The following is a 13,934-nucleotide window of genomic DNA, read 5'->3' on the forward strand; positions in this document are numbered from 1 at the left end:
GGAAATATTTAGGAAAGGAATTCCCACAAAGATTTGTGTGCCTGGTATTCTTCTAAGGTTTTTAACTTTATGTCTAGACTAAATTGGTTTTAAAGGTTGGTTGTTTTTCTTGAATTAAACTAAAGCAAAATAAAGCAAATAAATCTATCCTAAAAGGCAAGTAAAGAAATCGAATGAAAGGCAGTAAAACAAGTAAAATATCAAACTAAACAAAGATAAGGCAAGTAAAATATCGCATGAAAGGTAAATAAAGCAAGTAAATAACGAACTAAGGAAATTAAAATGCAGGTCTAAGAAAGCAAGTAAAAATCGATAGAGATTGTAAACTATGGCTAAAAACGCTGAACTTTTGGGAACTCTAAGGGATCATAATCGGTTTTAACATTAGGGTAGATAGATTGGGATTGACAGATAACAATATAGGGGTTCTAGAGCTAGAGTACGGCGGTATGACTACGTCACTGTCGTGATCATAACCAACTGTTTCTCGCAACCCTGACCAGTAGGTTTCCACTTTGGCCCTGGAAGGGAGAGAACGCAAGAGCTGCATAATACTCGTCAATACTCACGATCTCGCCGCAGGTAGGTTTCCACTCCTACGGAAAAATTGCCTGTTTCATTCTAGGGCTGATACTTAATGAAAACTTTCGCAACACTAACTATCTAGATCAGATACTAGGTGATCAATCAAGCATACATGCAATAAGAACAAGAATAAACAGAGAACAGGTCGAAATCCCAGATCTATAAACCTAGATGTCTTAATCGATTATGAGAGCCCCTTTCGGGAACCCTAAGCCCAACTCGGGATCTACTCAGACATGGCTGAGTTCGACATCATCATTGGTTTTAATAAAAGTAATGAAAAACAGTAAAGAAAATAGATAAAGAAAGCTTCTCTATTGAAGAACTCGGACTTGAACAATCTTCTACAAAAATCTCATAAAAACGGCTAAAGGAAAAGGGTTTTTGTAAAGTTTGTAAAGCTCTCTCTAAAAACGACCTAAATGACATGTATTTATAGTCTCCAATGCTCCATGGTCTCTAGGGTTCCGGAATTGAGGCTGGGAATGACTTTGGGCTTCAGATAAGTGGGCTTTAAGTCGAAGCTTGAATGCCGTGGTCGGGAGTGCTGTGACCGTGGCAATTGGCTTGTTTCCCACGATCGGGAAGCTTCTGAACGCGGCAAATAGGTCGTTGGCCGTGGTCGCGTGAGCTGCTGGCCGACTCCGCGTGGCTTCGGGGCTAATGGATTATCTTGAGATCCAACCGTTGGAATGTCTCCAAACCAAGTGCATTGGAAAGCTGGTTGATTCTTCTATAAGTTTTCCAATTTTGAGGGTGATCAGACGGTGAGAAGGTCTTCGTCTCTCCATGAGAGTTCTGATGGTCTGCATTTATCCAAAAGAGTCTTTTTGTTCCATTTTGTGCCTCTTTATCCCAAATTACCTGAAAAGTCTTTGAAAATCCGGAAACATAGAAATCCTTTGAAAAACTTTGAAAATGGAGTAAAAACACCTGTAAAAGATATTAAACTGATCCATAAAAATGGTCAAAATCTGGTGTTATCAAGCAGGGATGTGATTTTCGATGAGAACAAAAGTTGAAAGTGGAATACTTCGGACACAGAATCTCACAACGAATCAGGAATGTTTACAGTAGACCTTGGAGAGTTTGAAAACAACGTGGCTAAGGAGAAAGAAGCCATCGAAGAAACAAAGGGAACCGGCAATGATGATAACATCGTCGAAGAAGATGGTTCGGATGAAACAGAGATTATGGAGCAGGAACAATCTGAACCGGTGATAAGAAGATCAACAAGAGTAGTAAGGAAACCGAGCTATCTAAACGACTTCTTGATGCTAGCAGAAATTGAAAGCAAGCATCTCTTGTTTGTAATTAACGAGGAGCCATGGGATTTTAAAGAAGCGAGCAAATCAAAGGATTGGAGAGATGCTTGCGAAAAAGAAATTCTGTCAATAACAAAGAATAGAACTTGGAGTCTAGTTGATCATCCAGCAGGATGCAAGCGAATTGGATTGAAGTGAGTCTTTAAACTCAAACAAAACTCTGATGGCAGTATAAACAAGCACAAAGCCAGGCTTGTCGCAAATGGCACAGACTTTGATGAAGTGTTTGCTCCAGTTGCAAGAATTGAAACAATAAGATTCATTATTGCTCTAGCCGCTTCAAACAGTTGGGAAGTGCATCATTTAGACGTCAAGACAGCATTCCTCCATGGAGAACTGAAGGAAGATGTCTATGTTCTACAGCCTGAGGGGTTTATAAACAAAGGAAGTGAAGAGAAAGTTTATAAACTTCATAAAGCCCTTTGTGGACTAAAGCAAGCGCCACGAGCTTGGAACACCAAATTAAACAAGATTCTGAGAGATCTAGGCTTTGAGAAGTGCTCTAAGGAACCATCATTATACAGAAAGCACAAGGAAGAAAGGGTTCTTATCGTTGCAGTATACGTGGATGACTTGTTGGTCACAGGTTCTAGCTTGGATCTAATACTCGATTTCAAAAGAAATATGGTGGGTAAATTTGAAATGAGTGATTTAGGCAAGCTCACCTATTATCTTGGAATAGAAGTTCTTCAAGGTAAGAATGGGATCATAATGAAGCAAGAGAGATATGCAAAGAAGTTTTAAAAGAAGCTGGAATGAGTGAATGCGATTCGGTTCATATACCGATGGATTCTGGTTTGAAGCTTTCTAAGGCACAAGAAGAAAAACGCATTGACGAGCATCACTACAGAAGAAATATTGGATGTCTTAGATACTTGCTGCATACCCATCCAGATCTTTCTTTCTCTGTTGGAGTTCTAAGTAAATATATGCAAGAGCCAAGGGAATCACATGGGGCTGCGCTTAAACAGGTGTTCAGGTATCTTCAAGGGACACTATCTTATGGCCTTTACTTTCAACAAGGAATGGATACAGGTTTGATAGGCTATAGTGATAGTAGCCATAATTTGGACATAAACGATGGGGAGAGTACATGAGGTCATATTTTTTATCTTCATGGATGTCCGATTACATTGTGTACACAAAAACAGGAAGTCGTGGCCTTATCTTTGTGTGAAGAAGAGTTTATGGCTGCCACTGAGGCAGCAAAACAGGCTATATGGCTTCAAGAACTCTTCACAGAAGTTATGGGAACAACATGTGAGAAGGTCACAGTTCGAGTGGATAACAAATCCGCTATAGCACTTACGAAAAATCCAGTGTTTCATGGGCGTAGCAAACACATTCATCGGAGGTATCACTTTATATGTGAATGTGTTGAAAACGATCAAGTGGAGGTTGAACATGTTCCTGGTAATGAACAAAAGGCTGACATTTTAACCAAGGCACTAGCAAGAAAAAAATTTAAAGAGATGAAAAATCTCATTGGAGTACAAAACATAGCTCAAGAGGATTTCAAACTTAAGGGGGAGAATGGGGGAGAATGTTGGAGTAAGATTGAAGAAAGCTTAGGAAGCAAGTTTATTAGAGAGATTAGGAAATAGTCTTAGGAGTTATTAAGAAAAAGGAAAAGTTATAATTCCAATAGGTTTAGGATTTCCTATCTACACTCTATATAAGAGATGCCAAAGTTATGGTAATCCTTCTGAGTTTTGAGAGAGAGATTAAGACTTTAGGATGTTCTCTTTCATCCTTATTTCACATCCGCATTCTGTGGCCTGACCAAGGCTTATAATGTTACTTTTTAACTCAGGTATGAAGTAGACATTTGTTAAGACCTTTTTCTTTCCGTTCTTGCTGAGAAACACTATCGATCCTTTACCTTTGATGTTGATACGCGAGTCGTCTCCGAACTTGACCTTTCCTGTGATGGTCTCATCAATTTTTGAGAAACAATGTCGATTTCCTGTCATGTGATTGTTTGCTCTCTATAGGAAAAAGATTAAGGAAAAAGAAAACTTCTCAATAGGTAGCTCTCGACTCCTATAGCGACTATTTTCTTCTGAAGCTAGGTATGGATGATCTGATACAGCACTCTCGTGGCTATGATCGATATATATGCTTGTCGATATCTTCAAACAACTTGACTCTCTGAGACTAATCTACATGTTGCAATGAATTATGAAAGACATAGAAGAATGCAAAAGAATGAAACAGAAAAGTTAATAAGATAAAAAGGAGAAAGAACAATGGATCTGGGGAATAATCCCCATATCCATCGCCTAACCCTAGAAAAACAAAGGTTGGTGGCTCAAAATCTCATTACAGGAGCACACACCCGTTTAGGGCTGCTAAACAATGTATTTATAGGTCATAAGGTCTTCCAGGTATCATTTAGGACTTCTCTGAAGAGAAATGGCAAAGTGGGCTTTGATGTTGGGCCTTGTGGCTCGTCTTAAGGTCCACCGGGGGTGAGAGTCTTCCAGGGCAGGGAAAACATGTGCTTCCCGCGGGTGAGAGTCTTTCGGAACTGGTGAACTGGGTCAACTTGTTCTCCATGTATCTTTTGATTGCACCGTTGGATCTTTGTGATGTAAAGTGATATGGAAAGCTGGTTGTCTCCTCTTGATTGTCTCCAAATTTGAGCTGGATCGATTTGTGTGAAAGTCTTCATTTGAGGCTGACCTTCTGACGGTCTGACTATAAGCTAAAAATGTGGATTTCTTCCATTTTGCCATCATATTCCCTAAGTTTCCTAAAAAGAGCCTTGAAACTACAAATACACGGAAATCATAATGAAAGTTCCTAAAACAAAGAAAAACCTTTGAAAAAGCATTTGAAATCAACGGTGAAAAGTGATCAAAATCAGGTGTTATCAGCTTGTCGGGATGTTCCTTGTTGACAGACTCAGAGGTAAACAAAAAAGATTCCATTATTTCCGTCGGATTCAAAAACAACAACCTAGCAAATGAATTTCAAACATATTAATGAAAAAATTCAGTATAAACAAACCTATATAGTTTTGAAAATGGAATCGAGATCAATAACCAGATCTAGAAAGCTCGTCAAACAAAACAGCAATTCGATTTAAACTATAATTAACAGTCAATCAAAATTCAATCGATTAGATAACATAAGCAGAGAAATGTCAGAGATTGCATACCTGAAGGGAAGAAGAATGAGAGAAACATAAATGGAGGCTGCGAAAGGAATGTTGTGGTACGAAGGAGTAGGAAGAGCAAGAAGCTTTATAAAACGAAGCTATGAAAGGTTGTGTAAGCTGGTAATTTCATCAAGATTCATTCCCACTCTGTTCAGAGAAAATGAGATCCAGATATCTGACGGCTCCGATTAGATCTATAAAAGAAAGCTAATCCCAACCGTTGGATTTGCTTAACTCGACCACCGCGTGCAAGTACAACTAGACAGCATCTAATGACGATCGCGAATTACTATTTGTGATAATAGTAGTTGTCAAACCGAATAAAATCAATTTAATGAGATTTAAATACAGTAGTGCTAAAAATAATCTATAATTCCTAGATTTATAAGCAATTTAAATCTTGATTCAGTGATCTATAAATATTGAAATGAATATTGTAGGATCCATGAAGAATTAAAGAGAGAAGGTGTTCGTGTTGGTGAGTGGGAACTTAAATACGTTAATTACATAAAAAGTCAGTCACACACAGGCTGTCTCTTTAAACAATGTACAATGGTTTCTAAATCCAACACCCTCCACCTCAACTTATAACATTTCACATCATTTTCTCTTTCTTCCACCTAATCATTCAACACCCAATTCAATTTTAACATCTACAATGGTTTTGTTTAATAAAATTCAACACCTTATCCCTCCATTTTGATTTAATATTGTTATTTTCTTTTATAATTTTATAACTACATATTTATAATGATTATCACTTAAAGTGAAATTAGTATTATTAAAAATTACATAATATGTTATATATATATTAATTTTTTTTTTAACTAATTTTTTCAAATTAAAAAAAATTATTATGAAAACAAATTAAATTATGATAAATTTCAAATATGATACAATACAAACACAAAACATAACTAATAAGACATACATAACTTAATTAGTACAATAAACTCAACATACAAATAAGAAAACTCTTAAATCACACACAGAAACTTAAAACTTAATCACGGAAACATTCCGAATTTTGCCCATATGTGTTTGACTAGATCTGTATGCAATTCATGATGTACATTTGAATCACGTAATTCAGATCTAGCACGTACATGATTTGCAAATGCAGGTAACACCTTTGTTGAGAATGGTTGTGGTGCACTAGAACCACTTGCCTCAGATTGATCATAATCGTTCCAATGTTGCGCATATGTATCTCGTTCAACCTGAACAATCATATTATGCAATATGATACATGACCGCATGATGATAGCCAAATCGGCTATGTCCCACAAGCGAGCTAGTTCGCGAATGATTTTAAATCGAGCTTATAACACTCCAAAAACACGTTCGATATCCTTCCAACATCCTTCTTGATATTTTGCAAATAACTTGTCTTGTTCACTTTGAGGAAGACGAATTAATTTGACGAAAGTTGGATAAAAAGGATGTATACCATCAGCTAGATGGTATGTCATAACATACGGACGTTGGTTCACGAAGAAGTTCACTCTTGGAGTATTTCCTTGTTCAACATCATCGAACACTGGTGAACGATCTAGAAATTGATATCGTTCAATGTGCCCGGACACCCAAAAAAGGTATGCCAGATCCAGAGATCATGGGATGCAACTGCTTCAAGAATAACAGTGGTGGTTCCCTTATCTCCCCAAGTAAATTGACCTTCCCACGCTGTAGGACAATTTTTCCATTCCCAATGCATGCAATCAATACTTCCAATCATCGCAGGAAACCCCCGCAGCTCGCTAACATGCAAAATTCTTTGCTGGTCATATTCGGTTGGAGCTCTGAGATACACTTGCTCATACAACTGTATGATTCCTTTACAAAATCTGCGCAAGCACTCTAATGCTGTAGTACCTCCTATTTTGATGTATTCATCAACCGCATCTACTGCCATACCATATGCTTCGATATCAAAAGAAAATTCTGATGGATCCATAGAATATTTTGTTTTAGTAAAAGATGAGATTTGTGATATTGGTTCATCAATGGAAGAATGAGTCTCATTTATTAAAAAAAATTGTTTGGTTGAAATCCAAAAGAGAAGGATAAGATAAAGATTTGATTAAAATATCATGTGGTTAAAATACAAGAGATAAAGATAAGATAAGGATTTTCTCCTAAAAGATCATGTGGTTGAAATCCAAAAGATAAGGATTACATTGTCAGAAAATAATGGAATGATGACAAAGATACATTATTGAACGAAATGACAAACAATCATTATTGCATGAAATGATAAAATACATACATACACATGTGACAAACATTAAAGCGACATATGAAAATTAAATATTAAAGTAGAGAGTAACAAAAGTAGACATTCACTTGATAACCATTAATTTCCAAATAGATCATGGCTCAACTTCTCCAATAATTGTTTACTCCGATCATCGAGAAGCTCCTTTTCACTTAGCTTCATAAATATCTTCATCTTCTTAGTCTGAGTCTTTTCTTTCATCAATTGGTTGGTCTCCCCTTGCCTCTTGGCTAATTTTCCAATTGTTCTAATTCTTGCTCCTTCAATTGCTTGAATTCGTTCCACTCTTCGTTAACGACTTCTAAGACAGCACCTTTACCTTTTTTTTTTTTTAGTTTTTTTTAAGCTGCTTCCCTCCCCATTGGACGAAATCTAGATCTTACAGAGTTAGAGTCACTTGCATCACTATCTTGGGCTCACTTAGAACCACTGCTTCCAGAGCCTGTATTTCCTCCTATCTGACTACTATAACGTGGTTGATCACGGACAGCGAACCATTCTGACATTAAATTAAAATGTCCATTCTTACCATTTGAATATAGTTCATGCGCTTTCGCCAATACATCATTCTCCAACCACCCGCTTTGTTGCATACGCTTAGCATTATCGTAAGCGCCAATCCATTTGCCCAATTTTTGGTTGACATAGTTATAATGATTTCTGCATGCAATTCCATCTCGCGGAGGATAAAATAAGCAATGCTCATTACAATACTCAGCAATTTTACCCCAATATGATTTACTTTTTTGGTTTTTGCCAATGATGCTGTCTGTTCCATATTTAATTCACCCACTCAGTAGCACCAAATTTTGCTCAGTAGTCCATTTTGGATTTTTCCGGCGAGCAGAGGTTGAATCTCCTGCATTTGGAGTGTCTTCATCAACAGCGCTCCTCCCTCCAAAAGCCATTTGTGTAGAAAATCCGAAAAATTGAACTGCTCCAACACTCAGAACATTTTCATTACCTATCGGAGTAAAAGAATAAGAGGGTGGTTGAGATGAATATGGCATCATTGATCCATAATATGAATGATAGTTTGGAATACAAGAAGGCATAGAAAAATTTGGTGAAAAACCATAATTTGGAATAGTTTGAGGTTGATTTCCAGATGGATTTTGAAACTGATAATTGTTGGAATTTGGGTAAGAAATAGGGTAATTAGCAGAATTTTGGGAGTGAAAAGGATTATTATTCAAATCCATTTTTTAAAAAAGGTTTAGAAACTTAAAAAAGAGTTTAGAGGAGAAAAATTAGAAATTTATAATAAAAATGTCGATTTTTTTTCTGTGTCCAAATGAAATGAAACAAGTCTCTATTTATAAAGTACAAAAAATTGTGAATTGTGATATAAAAAACATAACAAAAAATCGTTTTCTATATAATAATTAGTGTTGAATAGATAGGATGGGATAAAAAATCTCAAAAATCTTAACCACCTATTAAAAAACAATATATGTCTTATCTTAAAATTTTAGGGAAAAACGAAATAAAGAAGAAAAAAGTGGTTTTTCGTGTTACACACGTGGAAACCAACTTCCTCTCTAGAGATGACATGTGTCTCTAGCTGGCCCAAAAATAATTTTCAACATGTTGAATCTTTTCAACATGAATTAATCCACGTAAGTTTTTTTATTTTTTTCAACACACTCATTGTAAGGATTAAAGGGGTGAGAAAAAAAAACCAAACCGAATCGAACCAACCAAACCAACCAAATTTAAACCAAACTAGACCGACCCATTTTCAATATATAACCCGTTTGGTTGAAGTTTTTCACAACCCGAGCAGTTCGATTTGGTTTGGTTTTAAACCGAACTAAACCAATAAACTATATATTTAATTTATTTAGTTTATTAGTTAATTCATAATATTAGTTTTTTGAAATATGAGGAAATGTGAAATTTCACCTCAACAATACACAATTTCTTTTCTTCAAACTGATTTTTTTAAACTGAATTAAAACCAAAACGAACTAAAACTAAACTGAACTAAACCAAACCGAATTCAAACCGAACTAAACTTATTTCAATTGATTTTGGTTAGAATTTTATTGAACCCAAATTAATCAAACCAAACCGAACTCAAATCGAACCCGAAAATAATCTAAAGAACAGTTGAATTTTAAATTCAACACCTCCATTGTAGGTGGACATACTCTTTTAGTGAAGGGTCCACTGGTCCCACCACCAAAAAGACAGCATAGAATTCTTCTTCTTTTTTCCTCATCTTTGGTACGTAGTAGTGTTGGCTATGTTGTTAAATTAGACGGTCCAAGGGTCGGATCTTGTCCAATACGAAATGGAAAATAAGCATATAATTACGCCACATATTGCACTCGATGTTAATAGAGATCAAAACCTTCATCTTCTTTTTTGTCGAAAGAGATCAAAACTTTGAAACTTAATAAGAGAAATCTTAGACAATTAGTAGATAATGTATATATATATATATATATATAAATAAATAATATATAATAAAACTATCTTATAATGCTGGGAAAAATCTTAGAATATTTTGGTCCATATTTAGAACTCACTAGATTCTAAAGGCCCATCTTTTTGTGTTTTTTATCTTTAAATCGTGGTGTAGCTCATTTAGTGCTTCTGTATCCTCAAAATTCTATATAGAGAAGAACAAGAGTTTTTTTCTTTTATTATTATTGAAATTGAAGCTTAAGGCGTTGATCTTCAGAAATTGAAGCTTAACCTATCTAGTTTATTTATCAAAAGCAAATGTCAAAGCATTACAAAACATTAACTGAAACATGTCAAAGCAATCCAAAGCTTAACCCGTAAATGTTAAAGCATTTTCAAAAACTTAACTCGTAAATCTTAACCAGAAATGTCAAAGCATTACAATAAATCGATGCTACAAAATAAATCCAAAATCTATATTCAAAGATCAGTAGAGACGAGACTACTTGAGATGCTTCTCTTTGGGTTGATTGGCTAGGTAATGGAGCAGCAGATTGTGTCATTCTCTCCTCCACTTGAGATTTCCTCCTTCATAGATACCACAAAACAAAGATGTATGGTTACCACAAAATAAAACAACATTATATAATTTACCACGAAAACAAAAGCTATAAGAGTCTTTACCTTGTTATTAATAGAAAGGAAAGATCAACCCAAACATTACGGTGTAGCAATAGCTTACCGTTCAGTTTCAATGCCTGCACATAACAACCAACAAAAATCTATGAGTCATATATTTCAATATACTTAGTGATTTCAGAGAAACCAAAAGCATTTCACCTCTTGAGCTGCTTTTGCAGAAGCAAACTCAACAAAGGCAAGTCCTCTAAATCTGCCATTTCTATCTAAAAAAGTTGATATCCACAATCTTCCCAACTTCTTTGAAGAAATTTTCTCTGCATTTAAGTTTATAACAACATTGGGTGAGAAAAAATGAAAAAAGTTATATCAAACGAAATATACTTACAAATCATTTATTGCCACTTGATATGAAAGGTTTCCAACAAACAATCTATTTTGTTCTGCTTTTTGCTTCCAAACAGAAATAAACTCTTTCTTAATTAGAGCATAAAACGCATGACTAATTATATAGTAAAAAAGAGTTAACAAGAGTAAACAAGACTTTCTAAGCGCAATGAAAATATTAGATTTTGCAGGTCCTAGGGTTTTATATGTGAAGAATCTAAACAAAATAAAAACTATGTACTAATTTTGCATCTCAAGTATTTATACATGTGTAAACTCAAAGTAGAGAGTGAAAACTACTGAATTATATGAGTATCTCAAATAGTGGAAAAATTCATACAAAATTTTTGTTTATCAAATGATTTATCACATCCAAGCACATAATTATCAATAAATGATGGTGGAAGCACTAATAACTTGGACAACATATTTTTTCATGGGAGATATAATTTTTTTTTTTAAGTCCATTCTCATTCAATATCCTCTGTCTTTCCAAGAAGCTTTCTTTTGTGAGTTATCATTCTCATTCAGTGATGAGAATTTGTTACCTTGATGTTCAAAAGTAAATTTATCAGAAGAAAATGATTCTTTAAAGGAAATTAAGAGTTAATAACAATTCAAGGTACAATTTCTGTTTTTTTTTCTCAAAACCTGTTGTGTCATGACTACACTCCTGTACCTGTTTTGGAGTACTACGAGATGCACTTTTATGATGGGCAAGCTCAAGCCTATCCATCTAGACAGCATGAGAAATATAGTACTACAAAAAAAATTTGAATAAAATCAAATTGAACGAGATCTAAATATAGTACTACAAAAAAATAATCTATAGTTGTGGTGTCGGGAATAAAAACACAGTTTTTCATTTTGTTTAGAAAAAGAAAAAAAACACAGTAAAAAGGAAAAAGCATATATTTTAACTAATCATACACAATTAAACAAATTATTAAATCTTAAAAACTAAAGTTTTTCTAAAATTACTATAACAAAATGATATAATTACGCAAATAAGCTAAAATTAGATAATTGAAAATAAATTATAATCAGAACTTAGATAATTTTAAAGAATATAAAATTAAAAAGCAGTTTTGATAAACCTGAAGTATTATGAAATTAAACAATAGATTACAAATTCACAGCCAATAAATATTTTGTTAAATTTTTTAGTTCATAAACTACAAGTAAGTTTTTATTTCATGTTACTCATGTTAAGTTGATTAATAGAGTGATTGTTGTTACATTAATGTATTCATGTAGATATAATTCTATATTTTGTGTTTAAATAATTATATGATTATGAATAATTTTATTTTTAAACTTATGCATTATATATTTTCATGAATGATCTTATTTTATTTTGTATATTTAACTGTTTTTATTTTAACTGGATATTAAATAATAAATTATAAATTATCTAATATATATACATATATATATATATATATAAAATAGTAACAATAAAACCCTATTCTTATAAAGCTGGAAAAATCAGAGCTTTGCAAAGAATTTTACAACAAGTTGAATACTGTATCCAAAGATCAGAGCTTTTCAAAGAAGCATGTTGCTCTATTTCTGCGGTCTTACAGAAGGAGGAGTTGTTGGAGTAAGCTTGAAGAAAGCTTACGAAGCAAGTTTCCTAGAGAGATTATGAAATAGTCTTAGGAGTTATCTTAGAAAAAGGAAAAGTTGTAATTCCAATAGGTTTAGGATTTCCTATCTACTCTCTATATAAGAGATGCCAAAGTTGTGGTAATTCTTATGAGTTTTGAGAGAGAGATTAAAGCTTTAGGTTTTAAGTGAGTTTCCTAAAGATTTATAAAGGAAGAAGCTTTTATATCCTTGATCTAAGAATCCATAAACTGTAGATTTGGTATCAGAGCAAGCAGGTTCTATAAACATATTCTTCAAACACGAAGATCATTAAAACCATTGGTGATATAGTTGCAGCGACGAGCAAACCTAAGAAAGTAGGATCATCCTTCATACAGTGTCCGATGTTAACCAACACAAACTACACATTATAGTCGATGCGGATGAAGGTTATGCTCCGAGTGCATAAAGTCTAGGATACGATAGATCCCGGAATAGATGACGCGGAGAAGAATGACTTGGCACGTACTACAAGTTGGTGATCTAGATACCTCGAAGATGGTTTGGGAATCTATAAATAAAAGACATCTCGGTGCTGACAGTGTGAGAGAAGCAAGACTTCAAACCTTGATGGCTGAGTTCGATAGATTGAAGACGAAGGAAAGCGATACAATCGACTACTTTGTTGGTAAACTCTCTGAAATTTCAACTAAATCGGCTTCCTTGGGTGAAACCATCGCAGAACCGAAGATAGTTAAGAAATTTCTTAAAAGTTTACCGTGGAAAAGGTATATTCATATAATCGTAGCTCTTGAACAAGTCCTTGATCTCAACACAACAAGTTTTGAAGATATTGTTGGAAGACTAAAAGCTTATGAGGAACGGATATGTGATGAAGAAGATTCACAAGAAGACCAAAGTAAGCTTATGTACGCCAATACCGAGTCACAGTCGTATTCATAAACTCAAGGAAGAGGCAGAGGAAGAGGTCAAAGTCGTGGTCGTGGAAGACGCAGAGGACGTTTTGGTTATCAACAAAGGGACATATCCAAAGTAATATGTTACCGGTGTGACAAATCAGGACACTATGCCTCAAACTGTCCGGATCGGTTACTTAAACTTCAAGAGACACAAGAAACTGAAGAAGATGATACTCAAGAAGCAGAGAAACTTAGGATGAACGAGGTTGTGTACCTTAATGACAAGAACGTGAAGCCAAAAGATTTTGAGATGTGTTCAGACAAAGTTTGGTATCTAGACAACGGTGCTAGTAATCATATGACAGGGAATCGAGCCTGGTTCAAAAGAATCGATGAGAGGGTTACAGGAAAAGTTAGGTTCGGTGATGACTCACGCATTGATATAAAAGGAAAAGGTTCGATCCTGTTTGTAACCAAAGGCGGTGAGAATAAAATACTAGCTGATGTTTACTACATACCAGACCTCAAAAGCAACATTATAAGCTTGGGACAATCTACTGAATTGGGCTGTGATGTCAGAATGAAAGAGGACTATCTAACATTACATGACCGTGATGGAAATTTGCTAGTAAGGG

The 13,934-nt window shown here is 34.7% G+C and overlaps 2 pseudogenes; both read right to left on the reverse strand.

The window, feature by feature from the left end:
• LOC18016115 overlaps positions 1 to 13,934 on the reverse strand; it is a 31,034-nt pseudogene that overhangs the window by 2,467 nt on the left and 14,633 nt on the right.
• On the reverse strand, positions 7,430 to 8,259 carry LOC112086394 (annotated as a pseudogene).

Source organism: Eutrema salsugineum, unplaced genomic scaffold, assembly GCF_000478725.1.
Source record: "Eutrema salsugineum unplaced genomic scaffold, Eutsalg1_0 scaffold_20, whole genome shotgun sequence".
In the NCBI taxonomy this organism is placed as follows: domain Eukaryota; kingdom Viridiplantae; phylum Streptophyta; class Magnoliopsida; order Brassicales; family Brassicaceae; genus Eutrema; species Eutrema salsugineum.